The following is a 13,327-nucleotide window of genomic DNA, read 5'->3' as shown; positions in this document are numbered from 1 at the left end:
TACATTCGGTTTCCACACGCAGTATCTGCTCCACAGGCCTCCGCTGGAACTACTTAGCCCATCAGTTCCTCAAAGTTTGAACAACATGGAGCTAAAGTATTGGGTATCGGGGCCTAGAGAATTGTGTGACATTTGGTCATTCTGGACCACGGAGACCCAACCGCATTGTTCCAGGGCTGGAGGACAGTGCCAGGGCCAGGCAGGCCTCTGGCTGTGGAACCGAGGTCTGGGTGCCGAGGGCTGTGTGCTGAGACGTCTGGGTGCTGAGGTCTGGGTACTGAGAGGTCTGGGTGCTGAGTTCTGGGTGCTGAGAGGTCTGTGTTCTGAGAGGCTTGGGTGCTGAGGTCTGGGTGCTGAGGTCTGGTCGCCGAGAGGTCTGGGTGCTGAGGTCTTGGTGCTGAGAAGTCTATGTGCTGAGAGGTCTGGGCGCCGAGAGGTCTGGGCGCCGAGAGGTCTGGGTGCTGAGAGGTCTGGGTGCTGAGGTCTGGGTGCTGAGAAGTCTATGTGCTGAGAGGTCTGGGTGCTGAGAGGTCTGGGTGCTGAGGTCTGGGTGCTGAAAAGTCTGTGCTGAGAGGTCTGTGTACTGAGTTCTGGGTGCTGAGAGGTCTGGGTGCTGAGGTCTGGGTGCTGAGAGGTCTGGGCGCGGAGAGGTCTGGTCGCCGAGAGGTCTGGGTGCTGAGGTCTGGGTGCTGAGAGGTCTGTGTGCTGAGTTCTGGGTGCTGAGAGGCCTGGGTGCTGAGGTCTGGGTGCTGAGGTCTGGGTGCTGAGGTCTGTGTTCTGAGAGGCCTGGGTGCTGAGGTCTGGGTGCTGAGAAGTCTATGTGCTGAGAGGTCTGGGCGCCGAGAGGTCTGGGTGCTGAGAGGTCTGGGTGCTGAGAGGTCTGGGTGCTGAGATCTGGGTGTGGATCTTCCTGCCCCTGTCTTAGACTTCCTGCCCTGTCCGTCCTGTCCCACTAACCTGAGAAGGCCTGGGCAGAAGTGTGTGACCTTGTGGGTTAATCTATGTTACCATGAGGAGACAAGAGAAGGCGAAAGCTTGCCAGTGTATGTCATGTCTGGGGAAGGACCGTGAGCTCTGGGCCCTAGGCCTGGGGGTTTGTGTTGTTGGAGTGGTGAGATTCATGGAGAAGGGGCTGTGACTGTGTCTGAACGGGCGTAGCTGAGTGTTGCCCTGAAAAGGTCTCCCTGCATTTTCCAACGGCCACACCAGGAGGCAGGGCACCCACCAGGTGGGGGTCGGGCACCCCTCCCCTCGGCACCGGCCTCCCTGGACTGCATGGAGGCCCCTCCGCCCCTCACAGGGCAGAGCACCCGCCGTCAGCACCGCAGAGGCCCTGCCCGCCTTGGGGACACTCGTCACTGAAGGGCACAGCAAGGAGCTGAACTGACCCAAGCCTACGGCCCGAGTGCAAACATGACTTAGACGCAGGTTTGGAAGTCGGCTGCCGCCCTCAGTCTGGGTGTGTGGCGGCCCGAGTGCGGATTTGACTTAAATGCAGGTTTGGAAGTCAGTTGCTGCCTGCAATCTGGGTGCCTGGCAGCCGGGCTGCCTTCGCCCGTCGTCCCCATGAGGTCCAGGTCCTGACTGTGCTTCCAAAAGGTGCTTGAGTGTTTGGCTGTCCTCAGTTGAATATCCAGGAGGGAAAATTCATTTGTGTCATGTTAGAGAATGGGAGAAGTTTGGGCTGCTCCAGCTACAGAAGCCACCCCAGGAACACCAGCCCTGATCCTTACTGTGCACCCCAAAACCCCAGATCCTCTCAGGGACAACCCTGGGCTCCATGGCACCCAGCGCTTCACAGTCCTGGCACGCGCCCCTAAATCGCTCGTGCAGGTAAGAAGCAGTCGCCCCCCGCGTGGGGCCTGGTGACGTGCGTCCGAGCGTTGCAGCCACTGCTGACCGAGGTCTTTTTCGGAAGCGATTCGGTTGTGTGGGTGAACAGCCAAGAAAAGATGGTCCTCACCCCTGTCCTAAGAGAATATTTCAAAGCATGAGAATTGACGTGTTGGTGATGTAACAAAACCGGAAGCCAGGGCACCTCCGAGCGTCCAGCTAGGGGCTGGCGAAGGACGTCACCTTCTGTCCACTTGATTGATGAGATGTGGGGAACCATAAAATGTTGGTGATTCCCATGAAAAAACGCTTAGCCCGACTTGTAATTAAATACATGCTGGATCCCAGACAGTGCAAGTCCCAGCCCAACTCAGGCCTCCGACGAGCCAAGTCACTGGCCGACCATCCCAAGCCAGCCGCTGAGGGACGGCAGTGGGACCGTGACTCGGTGCTCCCGGGAGGGAACGTGGGTGCAGGCGCTTTGGTGCCGTTTGTCAGGAAACGAGTTCTTGAGAACTAGGAGTCGGTGTTACTGACAAAATGTGAGGTCTGATGGGTTACGTACGGAAGGCTGAGTCCGGCCGCCACGCAGGGTCGGCTTCTGCAGCGTTTCCCACGCACGGTGCTGTCCCAGGTGCAGGGGTGGGGGTGCCGGAGCCGTGAGCACCCCTACACACAGCTCTACAGACACTGGGGAGACCCCTAGCCAGAGTCCAGCCAGGACATTCTCCCAGGTCTCCTGGATGCCTCAGAGAATGAGGGAAGCCCAGGGCGCTGGTTGGTTTCAGTGCCTGCCCCCCGCTGAATCTCCCGCCCTGGGCTGCGACCTGCACAGGGGCAGCAGCTCCGTGTGGGGAAGGCTTGGCACGGGGACCGTGGAAACGCCTGGTCTGCTGCACACAGCGGGTGCTGAAGAAATAGGAAGCCTCGGTTATCTATGAGCAAAACATGCCCGTGTGTCCCCAGCAACACTGAGGACCTGAGAACCTGGCTTTGTCAGTGTGTGCTTGGCTCTGGGCTGCCTGGACTGGGGGCAGTTGTTGAGTCTGAGCTCACAGGAGACGCGCTGGCCCACAGGTGCGCTGGGACGGCCGTGGGGACCGGAAGGTGGACACCTGGCCCGCCCTGCACTGTCCAAGCAGGCTCCGTCCTCTGCCTGAAGTCATGTGGGATCATTCACTCCATTGCTGGGCCTTTCCCAGGAGAGAAAATCTGTTCTGTCCCAAACCCACAGTATCTTTGTGGCCAGGCGTTCGGGTGATTTGCTCAACTGTTTATCCTGCCTGTGGCCACAGAGGTTACAAACCAAATCCTAAACATCTGTGGCCCCAAAAGTTATCCTGAATTCTCTGACCCCCCAAAAGTATATCCTAAACCCAGATACCCCCGCTGCACCCCCAACCTTGCCGTCTTTCCTAGGAGAGGTTACCCGTGGTCACAACCTGCAGACACCTCCACCGCCACCACACGGGACGGCCTGCAGCCCTGGCTTGGACGTTGTAATCCAGGCTGTAGGGACACGGACGGGCCTGAGGTCAGAGCTGGAGTGGGAGTTACCACCCGTTCCCAGCTGTCAGAGGCTCAGCCGGGTGGGACCTCCCACCTCCGGGCCCCAGCCACGTGTGGGTGGGCACCATTTGTGCTCCCCATTGCCCTCGTGGGACCTCCAGTGAGTCTGGGGCCTTTGGGAGTTTAGGCTGTGGACGGCTGTGTGGAGGAGGCTGAGCCACCTCTCTGCTCCCCACTGTCTGCTCCCAGACGAGGCCCCCCATGCCCAAGGTGCCCTGTGAACGTACAGACAGGATCACGAGCTTCAGCTGCCGTGGGCCCTAATGGCTGTGGGATAATCGGCAGGGAGCGGTGTCTCTTGAGAAACATGTGTCTGGGGTGAGGTTAGATGATGGTTGCAACAACGTGTTGTGGTTTTGGGGTCCCGTGGGCTCTCCGTGGTCAGGATGGCACCCGCGTTGGCTTCCTGCCGGTGGATGGGGCCTGGTGACGCCCACTGTGAGGATCCGGAGCGCTTTGGAGGGATGGCTGGGGGCAGTTTCCGTGCCTGCAGAGCTGCACGCTCCCTCTGCACTGGGCGGCTGCCAGGTGGCCTGGACGGTGTGAGCACCCACGTGCTGGCTGGAGGCCGGGACAGACTGCTCCGCCCACTGGAGACCCACCTGCTGGCCTGCCTGCTGTTGGTGGAGGTTTGTGGCTGGAGGTTGTTTTTCAAAATCCATTGCTTCCTTGTACATTCAGGCTGATTTTTGGCTCTGTAAATTGATTTTTTCTTTTAAACTCACATGATTAAATTAAGAGCAGTATAATTAGTTATAGATTTCATGACTGGGATTTGAAGCATTGAATTCACTGAGAACATTTTTGCAACAGCTTTAAAAGCTAGTCGCCAAGTTTCTTCTGCACGTGGGCAGACGTCACAGACACCGAGTCGTGTCAGCTCGCAGAGCGAGAGCTTTGCGGATGCCGAGTTGTGCTGATCAGGGTTCTCCGGAGGTGCGGGATGAAAGGGTGCGGCTGATTGGCAGGAGTCAGCTCACCAGGTCCTGGAGGCCTCACGCTGCAGTCAGCATGCCGGAGACCAGCAGAGCCTGGGTCTGAGTTCCAGCCCAAAGACCAGCACCGAGAGACCAGGAAGAGCTGCGGTTTCCGTCGAGCCTGGGGCAGGAGAAAGGTCCCAGCCTGTGGCCAGGCAGGAGGAGTCCTTTGCGCTGGGGAGGGTCAGCCCTTCATGTCAGGCACAGGCCTCCGGAGTCCGCCACGGGAGCGTTGTGTCCACCTGCACCTGTGTGAGGCTGAGCCTTACGAGCTGACAGATCGCACCTCCCAGCAGCGCGAAACGTGCTTGTGTCTGTTGCAGCCTGTCCTGTGGGCGACCCTTGGAGCCCTGACTGGCTGCACGGCAAGGACAGACGCAGGGCGTGGATGGGACGTGGGGTGTGGCCTGTCCCTACAGCTGCAGTCAGAGTTGTCCTGGACCTGAGCACCGGGTGGCAGGTTGTGCATTCAGAGCTGATTTCTTCAACAAGAGCAGGCAGCGGGGCTCCCTAGGGCAGCTGCACTGGGCCGTGGCCCCTTCCCATCCGTGTGGTATAACAGGGGCTGTGTTAGGGCCACGACAGATCCAAACCTGGGGATCTCGGTGGACGTCAGGCACCCCGTCTTACAGCAGCGTGGAGTGGGCAGTGCAGGACCAGCCGGTGGCCCCACGTCCCAGGAGGCTCCCACACCACCAGTCTCCACCCAGGGGCAGAAGAGAGTGGGGAAGGCAGCCCCCTGTGATGCCTTGGCAGAGCCTCTGCGTCCGTCTGCATCCCATTGGCCTGGACGTCTGCAGCACATCCTAACCCGAAGGCCACAGGCCTAGGCAAAGCTGTGGCTGCCCTTTACCAGGGAGGCAGGTTCCAGTCGGCAGTCTCTGCCACTGCGACACTGGCAGCAAACTCCTGCCAGCACCGAGTGAAGACCCACAGCAGATGGGTCACCGGGGCCAGCTGCTTTGGGGCCTCACGATGCCGCTGGGCTGAGCTCTGGGAGGCGGGCAGGGCCCGGTGATGGCAGCGGTCCTGTGCCTGCGGCCAGCCGCCCATCCTCGCAGCCCTCGGCACTCCTGTCGAGGGATCAGACCCTGCGGAGGCTCGTGGAGACCTGCAAACAGCGGGGCCTAGAAACCCACTGGGCAGGGGGTGAAGATACAGGGCTGCTCTGCTTCCTGCACAGATTTGATGGGAAAACATAGAAAATTTGTGTTTTGGATTTTCACTTTAGTCTGGGGAAAAAAAAAAAAAAAAAAGCTAAAATCCCTGATATAAAAGCCTCAAAGCTTCAGTATTTTTGTTTTATTTGAGATAGCGTCTCGCTCTGTCACCAAGGCTGGAGTGCAATGACGCAATCTCAGTTCACTGCAATCTCCACCTCCCGGGTTCAAGTGATTCTCCTGCCTCAGCCTCCCGACTAGCTGGGACTACAGATGCGCCACCACCACGCCCGGCTAATTTTTGTGTATTTTTAGTGGAGACTGGGTTTCACCATGTTGGCCAGGCTGGCCTTGAACTCCTGACCTCAGGTAATCCACCCACCTTGGCCTCCCAAAGTGCTGGGATTACAGGTGGAGCCACCTCGCCCGGCCAATTCTTTTTCCATAAAATCCCTCCCAGGTCTCCGGTCTCTCTTCTCGCCGCAGTACGAGGCTCAGTCGGGGGCTGGCTCAGTTCTCAGACCCTGAGTGTGACCCGCGCTCCCGTCCAGCTCTGGCTCTGACAACGGCAGGGCTTGAAACATTCTCTCCATTCTGAGCCTCACCAAATGCAGATTCTTCAAAGCTGTTGAGATTAACTTGAATAGTTTATGTGCCTTGCTTTGGACAATGCTCAGCACACAGAATCAAACAGCAGGGTCTCTCTCTCCTTCTGCAAACAAGGGAAGCGAAGGCTTGTGTGGTCCCTGTGCGGCGGCCGCGGGGAGGGTGTGTGGGGTGGGGACCGCCACTCCGTGAGCCGGCGTGCGCTGTCCTCCTCTGATGACACAGCAGGAGTGGTCGGTGTGCAGAAATCGTGGGGAGGTTCACAAAGGGACCTGCTAGGAAGAAGCCAGGCAGCTCTGCCGGTGGGGCCTGGGGACAGGATGGATGGCACGGTGGGCCAGGGTGGTTTTGGAAAAGGCAGCACTTGGGCAGGAAAACAGGAATGCGAGTTCTCACTTTGGGCCTGGGTCCCAGGCTTGAGGCCCTTGCTGGGGACTGCCCTCTTCCACCCAGCGTTTCTCTGCCTCCTGTCCGTCTGTGTCACTTGGGAGACTTCACCTTTCTTCTTCGTGGACTTTGTTTATTCCCGGGCTGTTGTTTTTTCTCAGTTCTGTGCCCTGCAAGGGTTTTTGTGTGCTCCCCACCTCCCCGGGCCTCCCCTACACTCCCGTTCCCTCTGTCACTCCCCGTGCTGGCGCACAGCACTGCTCCTGCCGCCGGTCCCTCCAGCCATCTCCAGTGAGTCTTCCCAGCTCCTCTGGGTAGCCACCGGTCCCTCTGAGCACATCCAGGCCCGCACTTGGCCTGTGTGCAGCTGTAAGGGGTGTTGGGGAGCCCGGCCCTAGCTGTCCGGGCACGAGCCCTGGACGGGAGCATTTTCCTGGGAGCCTGGCACACCCCATGTCCTCAGTGTCTGTTGGTATCATCTGAACTTGGCGATGTGGAAAACAGGAGTCTGGGAGGAAAGCAGGGGAGGCTGCAGAGCAGCTGTGGTTCGATCTGGCAACAGTGTCCGCTGAGCTGTCGCACTCGGCCGGGAGGCGCCTGGGACTCGGCGGGAGGGGATTTAGCCCAAAGAAGGCAGCGGCTGCGGCGTCCAGGTCCAGCCAGTAAGAGGCGCAGGCCTCGCTGCTGAGGGGACATCCTTGTCAGTGACATGCTCACGCCCAGAGACCACTGAAGTCAGACACGTTTTCGGGCAGCTTCAGGGCCTTGACGAGGACGTCCCGAGGGCAGCCGCCTGCCCCAGAACCTCCCAGCGGGAACAGCTGATGCGGTTACAGCCTCAGGTCAAGCGTGGGGTTGAGGGGCCAGGCAGGGCTGCTCTCCTGACTGCCTCGGGAATTCTCGGCCCTCACAGCTCCACCCACCTTTCCCCATCACGGGCTGAGGTGGGGATTCTGCTTCTGAACTGCGTTTTGTGGGCAGATTGAAGAAAAGCCGTGTAGTCGCCACAATCAGCCACCTTCCTCTATGCCATCGGTCATAGAAAATTTAATAGAAAAACTATTCTGGTCACCATAATAACAAAAATATGAAAGGCCTAGGAATAATCTTAGCAAGAGAGGTTCTGTGTCTACCGAGAACAGCCCCGGCAACAGCGGAGGCGTAGAAATGAATGAACAGGGCACACCGGCCCCGAGGGGGGAGGCCACTTCCCAGATTAACACACACACTTCGCGTCAGTCAGCCTCCTGGCGGGTGTTTTGGACTCTCACAAAATAATCTTTAAAATCTAGAGAAATGTGTACGAAGATGAGCCGGTGGATTCTGGAGAACAAAGAGAAAAGTGCAAAGCGGGGGGCCCAGCCCAGAATTGATTCTCTCCTACTGCACAAGCTTCCCCGAAACATGGTGGATTCAGATGGCAGCTGTCTGTCTGCAGGTCATTCTGAGGCTGGGTTTGGGGTTGGCGTGCTCTGTCCTTGAGGCATCAGCTGGGGTCTCCAAGGTGGTGGCTGGCGCTGTGGAAAGGCCCTGACAGGCAGGTGTGATCGGGCTGGCACTGCAGAAAGTTGCAAGGAGGCTGCTTGGGCATTTGGCGGGGCTGGGCTGGGTGCAGAGCGCCTAATGGAGAGGGGTCACCTGGGGCGTGGCCACTGCTGTGCCGGCTGTGGCTCCCGGGAAACAGCAGTGGGAAAACAGCGGCCGAGGGCCAGGACAGGGGCTGCAGGTGCCACGCTGTTGTTCAACCCGATTGAATTCTAACTCATGACTTGGAACCATTCTGTCCCGGGAAGGATGCCCTCTTCTGCATTCACAGGCAGTGGTGCCCTCTGCCAGCAGCTTGCTCACCTGTGTCTGTGGTGCCAGTGCCCTGAGGGCAGGGCTGGCCCCTCTCTCAGCACAGCCGGGTGACTCATCGGCGACACCCTTGGCACCGTGAGTGCTTGCACCTGCAGACCACACGGGCTCGCTCTCGGGCACCAGCCGTGCCAGGCCCGGACCACCAACTCCGTGCCCTTCTTGCAGACGCCTCTCATGGTGTTTGGCACAGAACACCGTGCTCAGAGGAAACCTCAGAATACGCTGTGGTGAGGGGGCCCTGGGACCGCCAGGCTCATTTCAGCCAGGGGAGGGCGAGAGCACAGAAGGCCGAGGGGAAGCCGTGCTGATGTTCTCCAGACACGAGGGCACAAAATGAGTTAACCCAGGCTGAACAGGAAATCGAGTTGACACGTCTGCTTCCGTGCAGATAATTCCAGACGAGCACATTCTAGGCAGAGGGCTGTTGTGCTGTTTTGAAACAGTTTGTTCCCTGATATAGATTTAATATTCTTCTGCTTTTCTGTCTTCATTTGACTGCAAGAGGCCTTTTCTGTAGATGAGTGAAAAGAATAAACCTCAATTCAGTTCAAAGTCAAACTGTTACAAATTCATAGTTAGTAAAATGAGTCAGTATTTTCTCTCAGTACTTAGGAAGCTAAGGGTTAAAGTCTGCCTGCAGAGTTGCTGCTGACCGAGTGACCCGTCGGTGAGACCGGTGCATGAATCCCCTACGCTGAATGGAAATGCACACGTGCCGAGGCATCTCGTCCTGAAACTTCAGGGAATGGAGAATATTCTAAAAGCTTCCATGGTGACAGGGAAGAAACGAGGTCCCACCAAAGGCAGAACAGCAAGGGGCCCCCTGGGTGGTGGGCAGGTGGCCCTAAGCAGTTCTGGAATGAAACCATAAAACTTCAGGAGAAACAAAACATCCTATGAGAAAAAAATGTAATTGTAGAGCACGACTCGGCTCAGCAGAGAGCATGTTCACGTTTTCTTAACACGTAAATGCTCATGACTTATCGGACTCCAAAAATGGGATGTAACAATGTCTGCAGGAGAGAGGTTACAGTTCTAGTGGTTGAAGGTGGGGTGTGTGGAAGACCCAGATTCTCAACTCTACAAAGTCACCGAAATGTAGAACATTAATATGCCAATAAATGGCCGGCTCAGCATTTAGAAGTAGGGAAGTAACTGTCAGAAGAAATAATCAGAAATTTAAAAATTATTCCCACTGGGACTTAAGAGTGGAGGATGGGAAACTGCCTTTTCTTATAAGCTGTCTAGTGTTAATCAAGTTTTTTAAAAATTATATGTATGATTACTTTGATAAAAATTAGGCCAGGTGCTGTGGTTCACGCCTGTAATCCCAGCACTTTGGGAGGCCAAGGTGGGTGGATCAGGAAGTCAGGAGATGGAGATCATCTTGGCTAACATGGTGAAACCCCATCTCTACTAGAAACACAAAAAATTAGCCGTGTGGTGGCGGGCACCTGTAGTCCCAGCTACTCGGGAGGCTGAGGCAGGAGAATGGCATGAACCCGGGAGGCGGAGCTTGCAGTGAGCCAAGATCGCGCCACCGCACTCCAGCCTGGGTGACAGAGCGAGACTCCGTCTCAAAAAAAAAAAAATTAAAAACATGCTTAGTCACCAAAATTCACTCAAGAAGAAATAAATAACATAATCCTATGCTAATTAAAGAAGTTAAATTCATAGTTTAAAACCTTCCAGGGGCTGGGCGCGGTGGCTCACGCCTGTAATCCCAGCACTTTGGGAGACTGAGGCAGGTGGATCACGAGGTCAGGAGATCGAGACCATCCTGGCTAACATGGTGAAACCCCATCTCTACTAAAAAGAACAAGAAAATTAGCCGGGCGTGGTGGCGGGTGCCTGTAGTCCCAGCTACTCGGGAGGCTGAGGCAGGAGAATGGCGTAAACCCAGGAGGCGGAGCTTGCAGTGAGCTGAGATCGTGCCACTGCACTCCAGCCTGGGCCACAGAGCAAGACTCCGACTCAAAAGAAAAAAAAAAAAAAACCTTCCAAGAAGAAAATTCCAGGCCCGCATAGTTTCACTGGTGAATCTAACAAAAATTTAAGGAATAAATAACACCAATTCTACATGGTCTGTTCCAGAAACATACAAGAGGAGGGATCACTTCCCAACTCATTCCAAGAGGCCAACACTCCTCTGATACCAAACCAGAGACAGGACAAGGAAAGAAAAAAGAAAGACCAGTATCTCCCACGAACTCATGCGAAACTCCTCAACAAAACATCAGTAAATCAGGGTTGGTAAAGACATTAAAAGCACAGCACATCACGACCAACTGAGGTTTTTCTCAGGAAAGCAAGCTTGGTTCAGTGTTCAGAACCAACCCGTGTAATTCACAGTATTAATGCACCAAAGAAAAAATGCCGGCTGTTCATCTCAACAGATGTAGAAAAAGCATTTGACTAAATTCAGTATCCATTCATGATTTTTAAAACACCACTTTCAGCAATGTAGGAATAGAAGGGAATTTCCTTATTCTGATAGTGAACATCTACCAAAAAAACCTACCGCTAACAACATACATAGCAAAAGATGAAATGTTTTCCCACTAAGATTGGGACCAACCCGAGGATGGCCGCTCCCCACTCCTAGCCAGCACCGTGCTGGAAGTCCTAGACAGAGCAGTGAAGCAAGGAAAGTAGAAGGCATAGGAGTGGAAAGCAAGAGAAGAGTACTGCCTATGTACAAACTCTCAAGAAACCCACAAAAAAGCTTAAGAAAATTAAGTGAGTTGTTAGCAGGGAACAGTTGGAATTCAAAATTTTTAAAGTTCATTAATAGCAGCAAAAACCATGAATTGCTTACATGCAAGTCTCACAGCCTAGGTCTAGGCACCATCTACGTGCTGAGAATTACAGAACCACTGATAAAGAAGACCGAAATCAACGGAAGGCCTGCGGTGCTCATGCGTTGAAGACTCAGTATGACTGTGTCCACCCTCCCCATAGTCCATCTCCAGATTCACCGAAATCCTATTCAGAATCCCATTTTCTGCAAATATCTACAAGCTGATTCTGACATCTTTATGGAAAGGCCTAGGAACCATTTTGAAAAGGAAGCAGTTGGAACTCACACCGCCTGCTTTCCAGATTTGCTCTGAAGCCACAGCAGGACAGTGTGGGGAGAGGACAGGCGTGGGGCCATGGACACAGTCCAGCAGTAGAACCACACGACTGGGGCCAGCCGGCTTTTGGCAAAGTGAAAAGGCCGGGCACGGAGAAAGACTTGTCAGCAAATGGGGCTACAACAACAGGACTCCCATATTTTTAAAAAACACAACCCATGCCTTACGTTTTATACAAAAATTCAGCTTGAGATGGACCGTGGACCTAAACATAAAACAACATTTAAAACTATACAACTTGTACAAGAAAACATAGAGATGGCCTTTGCTGACGGAGAGTAAGGAAGGAGATCCCAGACGTGGCGTCAGATACGCGATCCGTGAAAGATGAAAACGGATAGGCTGCACTTCATCAGAGTCTAAAACTTCTGGCCTAGCGAGGGGGCTCAGGCCTGTAATCCTGACACGTTGGGAGGCTGAGGCAGGAGGATGACTTCAGCCCAGGAGTTCAAGACCAGCCTGGGCAATACAGCGAGACCCCCATCTCTATTTAAAACACTCTTTTGACTTTTGTCCACAAAAGACTGAGAATGAAAAGACAAGCCTCAGACTAGGAGAAAATATCTGTAAATCACATATCTAACAAAGACTTGTAATTAAACTATATACAGAACTGTATAAACTCAACTGTAAGAAAACCTGATTTAAAAAGGGATGGAAGTTTCGAACAGACACTTCAGCCAAGAGGACACGTCTATGGGCAGATACAGCCTGAACTGTTACCAGGGAAATACAAGGTTCAGCCGCCGGAGCTGTCAGTCGGACGTTGGGAGGGCCCTGATCCAAGAACCAGCAGCAGAGGAGGGTGCGCGGCCGGACGGCTCAGGCCCTGCAGGCCCTGGCGTGGCGAGACGGCCGCGGAGCGTGGACGCCGGGCACACCTGCCACCTGCACTCGTTGCACACCAGCCCCACGCCCAGGACGTACCCGTGGGAAGGACAGCGTGCGGAGCGAGTGTTCAGCCGCTGTATTCATCACAGCCCAGCCTGGAAGCAGCCAACACGGACGGCAACGGCCGGTGCCAGATCAACCCCGGGGCATCTACAGTGGGCCGGCTCCGCGGTGAAAAGCAGCAGGCGGTGGAGGCCCGGGACAGCACGAGTGAGCTCGGAGGCCGGACGCGGAAGAGGCCAGGTCGGGAAGCCAGGCTGATGGCCTGCGGGATACCTGGGAAAGCCAGGGGTGGGGGTGGGGGTGAGGTTGGGGTTGGGGGCCGGGCCGGGTCTGTCGCTGAGGCTGGGGACTGCGGGTTGGGGGAACTGTCCTGCGTCTCCGCGCTGCATCTTCGCGGTGGCGGTGGTTCCGGGATGCTGATTTGTGCATTCCCATAAAGCTGAGCTCTGATGAGCCGGCAGGTCCTTTTGCATCAATCTTTGGGTCCATTTGTGACATTCCCTGACAATTGACGCCCCAAAGTAGAACTTCCAGGTCAAAGTGCGCGCAGTCTTTGAAGGCTTTTAAAAAACGTCAGTACAGAGTTTTACGAGTTTATACCCCACCCGCCCGGGCCACGGTGGGTCCCAGAACCCTGGCTGTGACTGTGACCCGTGGGACACTTGTCTGCTGGGGACGGGGCTGAGTGTGTGTGGCTGCCTGGGGAGCAACTCAGCAGCTTCTAGTAAACGTTGAAGGGGGGCCTGTCTGGCAAAGGTGAGGATGTGCTTGTGTGTCTGAGAAACCAGCTGTTCCACTTCCAGGTGTCCTGAGCAAACGCAGGCCGTGAGCACACGGCGTTCCCAGCGGGCGTGTTTTGGTTTTCGCTTTGGTGGTAGTGGATGATGCCGTTTACAGTGCCTGT

At 55.5% G+C, this 13,327-nt stretch overlaps 1 protein-coding gene across 2 annotated transcripts in view; it reads left to right on the top strand.

Moving 5' to 3' along the window:
- The window catches only part of LOC139360115 (potassium voltage-gated channel modifier subfamily G member 2), an 85,554-nt gene that overhangs the window by 60,241 nt on the left and 11,986 nt on the right, over positions 1–13,327 (top strand). The window lies entirely within an intron of this gene.

The sequence above is a fragment of the Macaca nemestrina genome, chromosome 19 (genome assembly GCF_043159975.1).
Source record: "Macaca nemestrina isolate mMacNem1 chromosome 19, mMacNem.hap1, whole genome shotgun sequence".
Taxonomy (NCBI): domain Eukaryota; kingdom Metazoa; phylum Chordata; class Mammalia; order Primates; family Cercopithecidae; genus Macaca; species Macaca nemestrina.
This window is presented reverse-complemented; position numbering and strand designations above follow the sequence as displayed.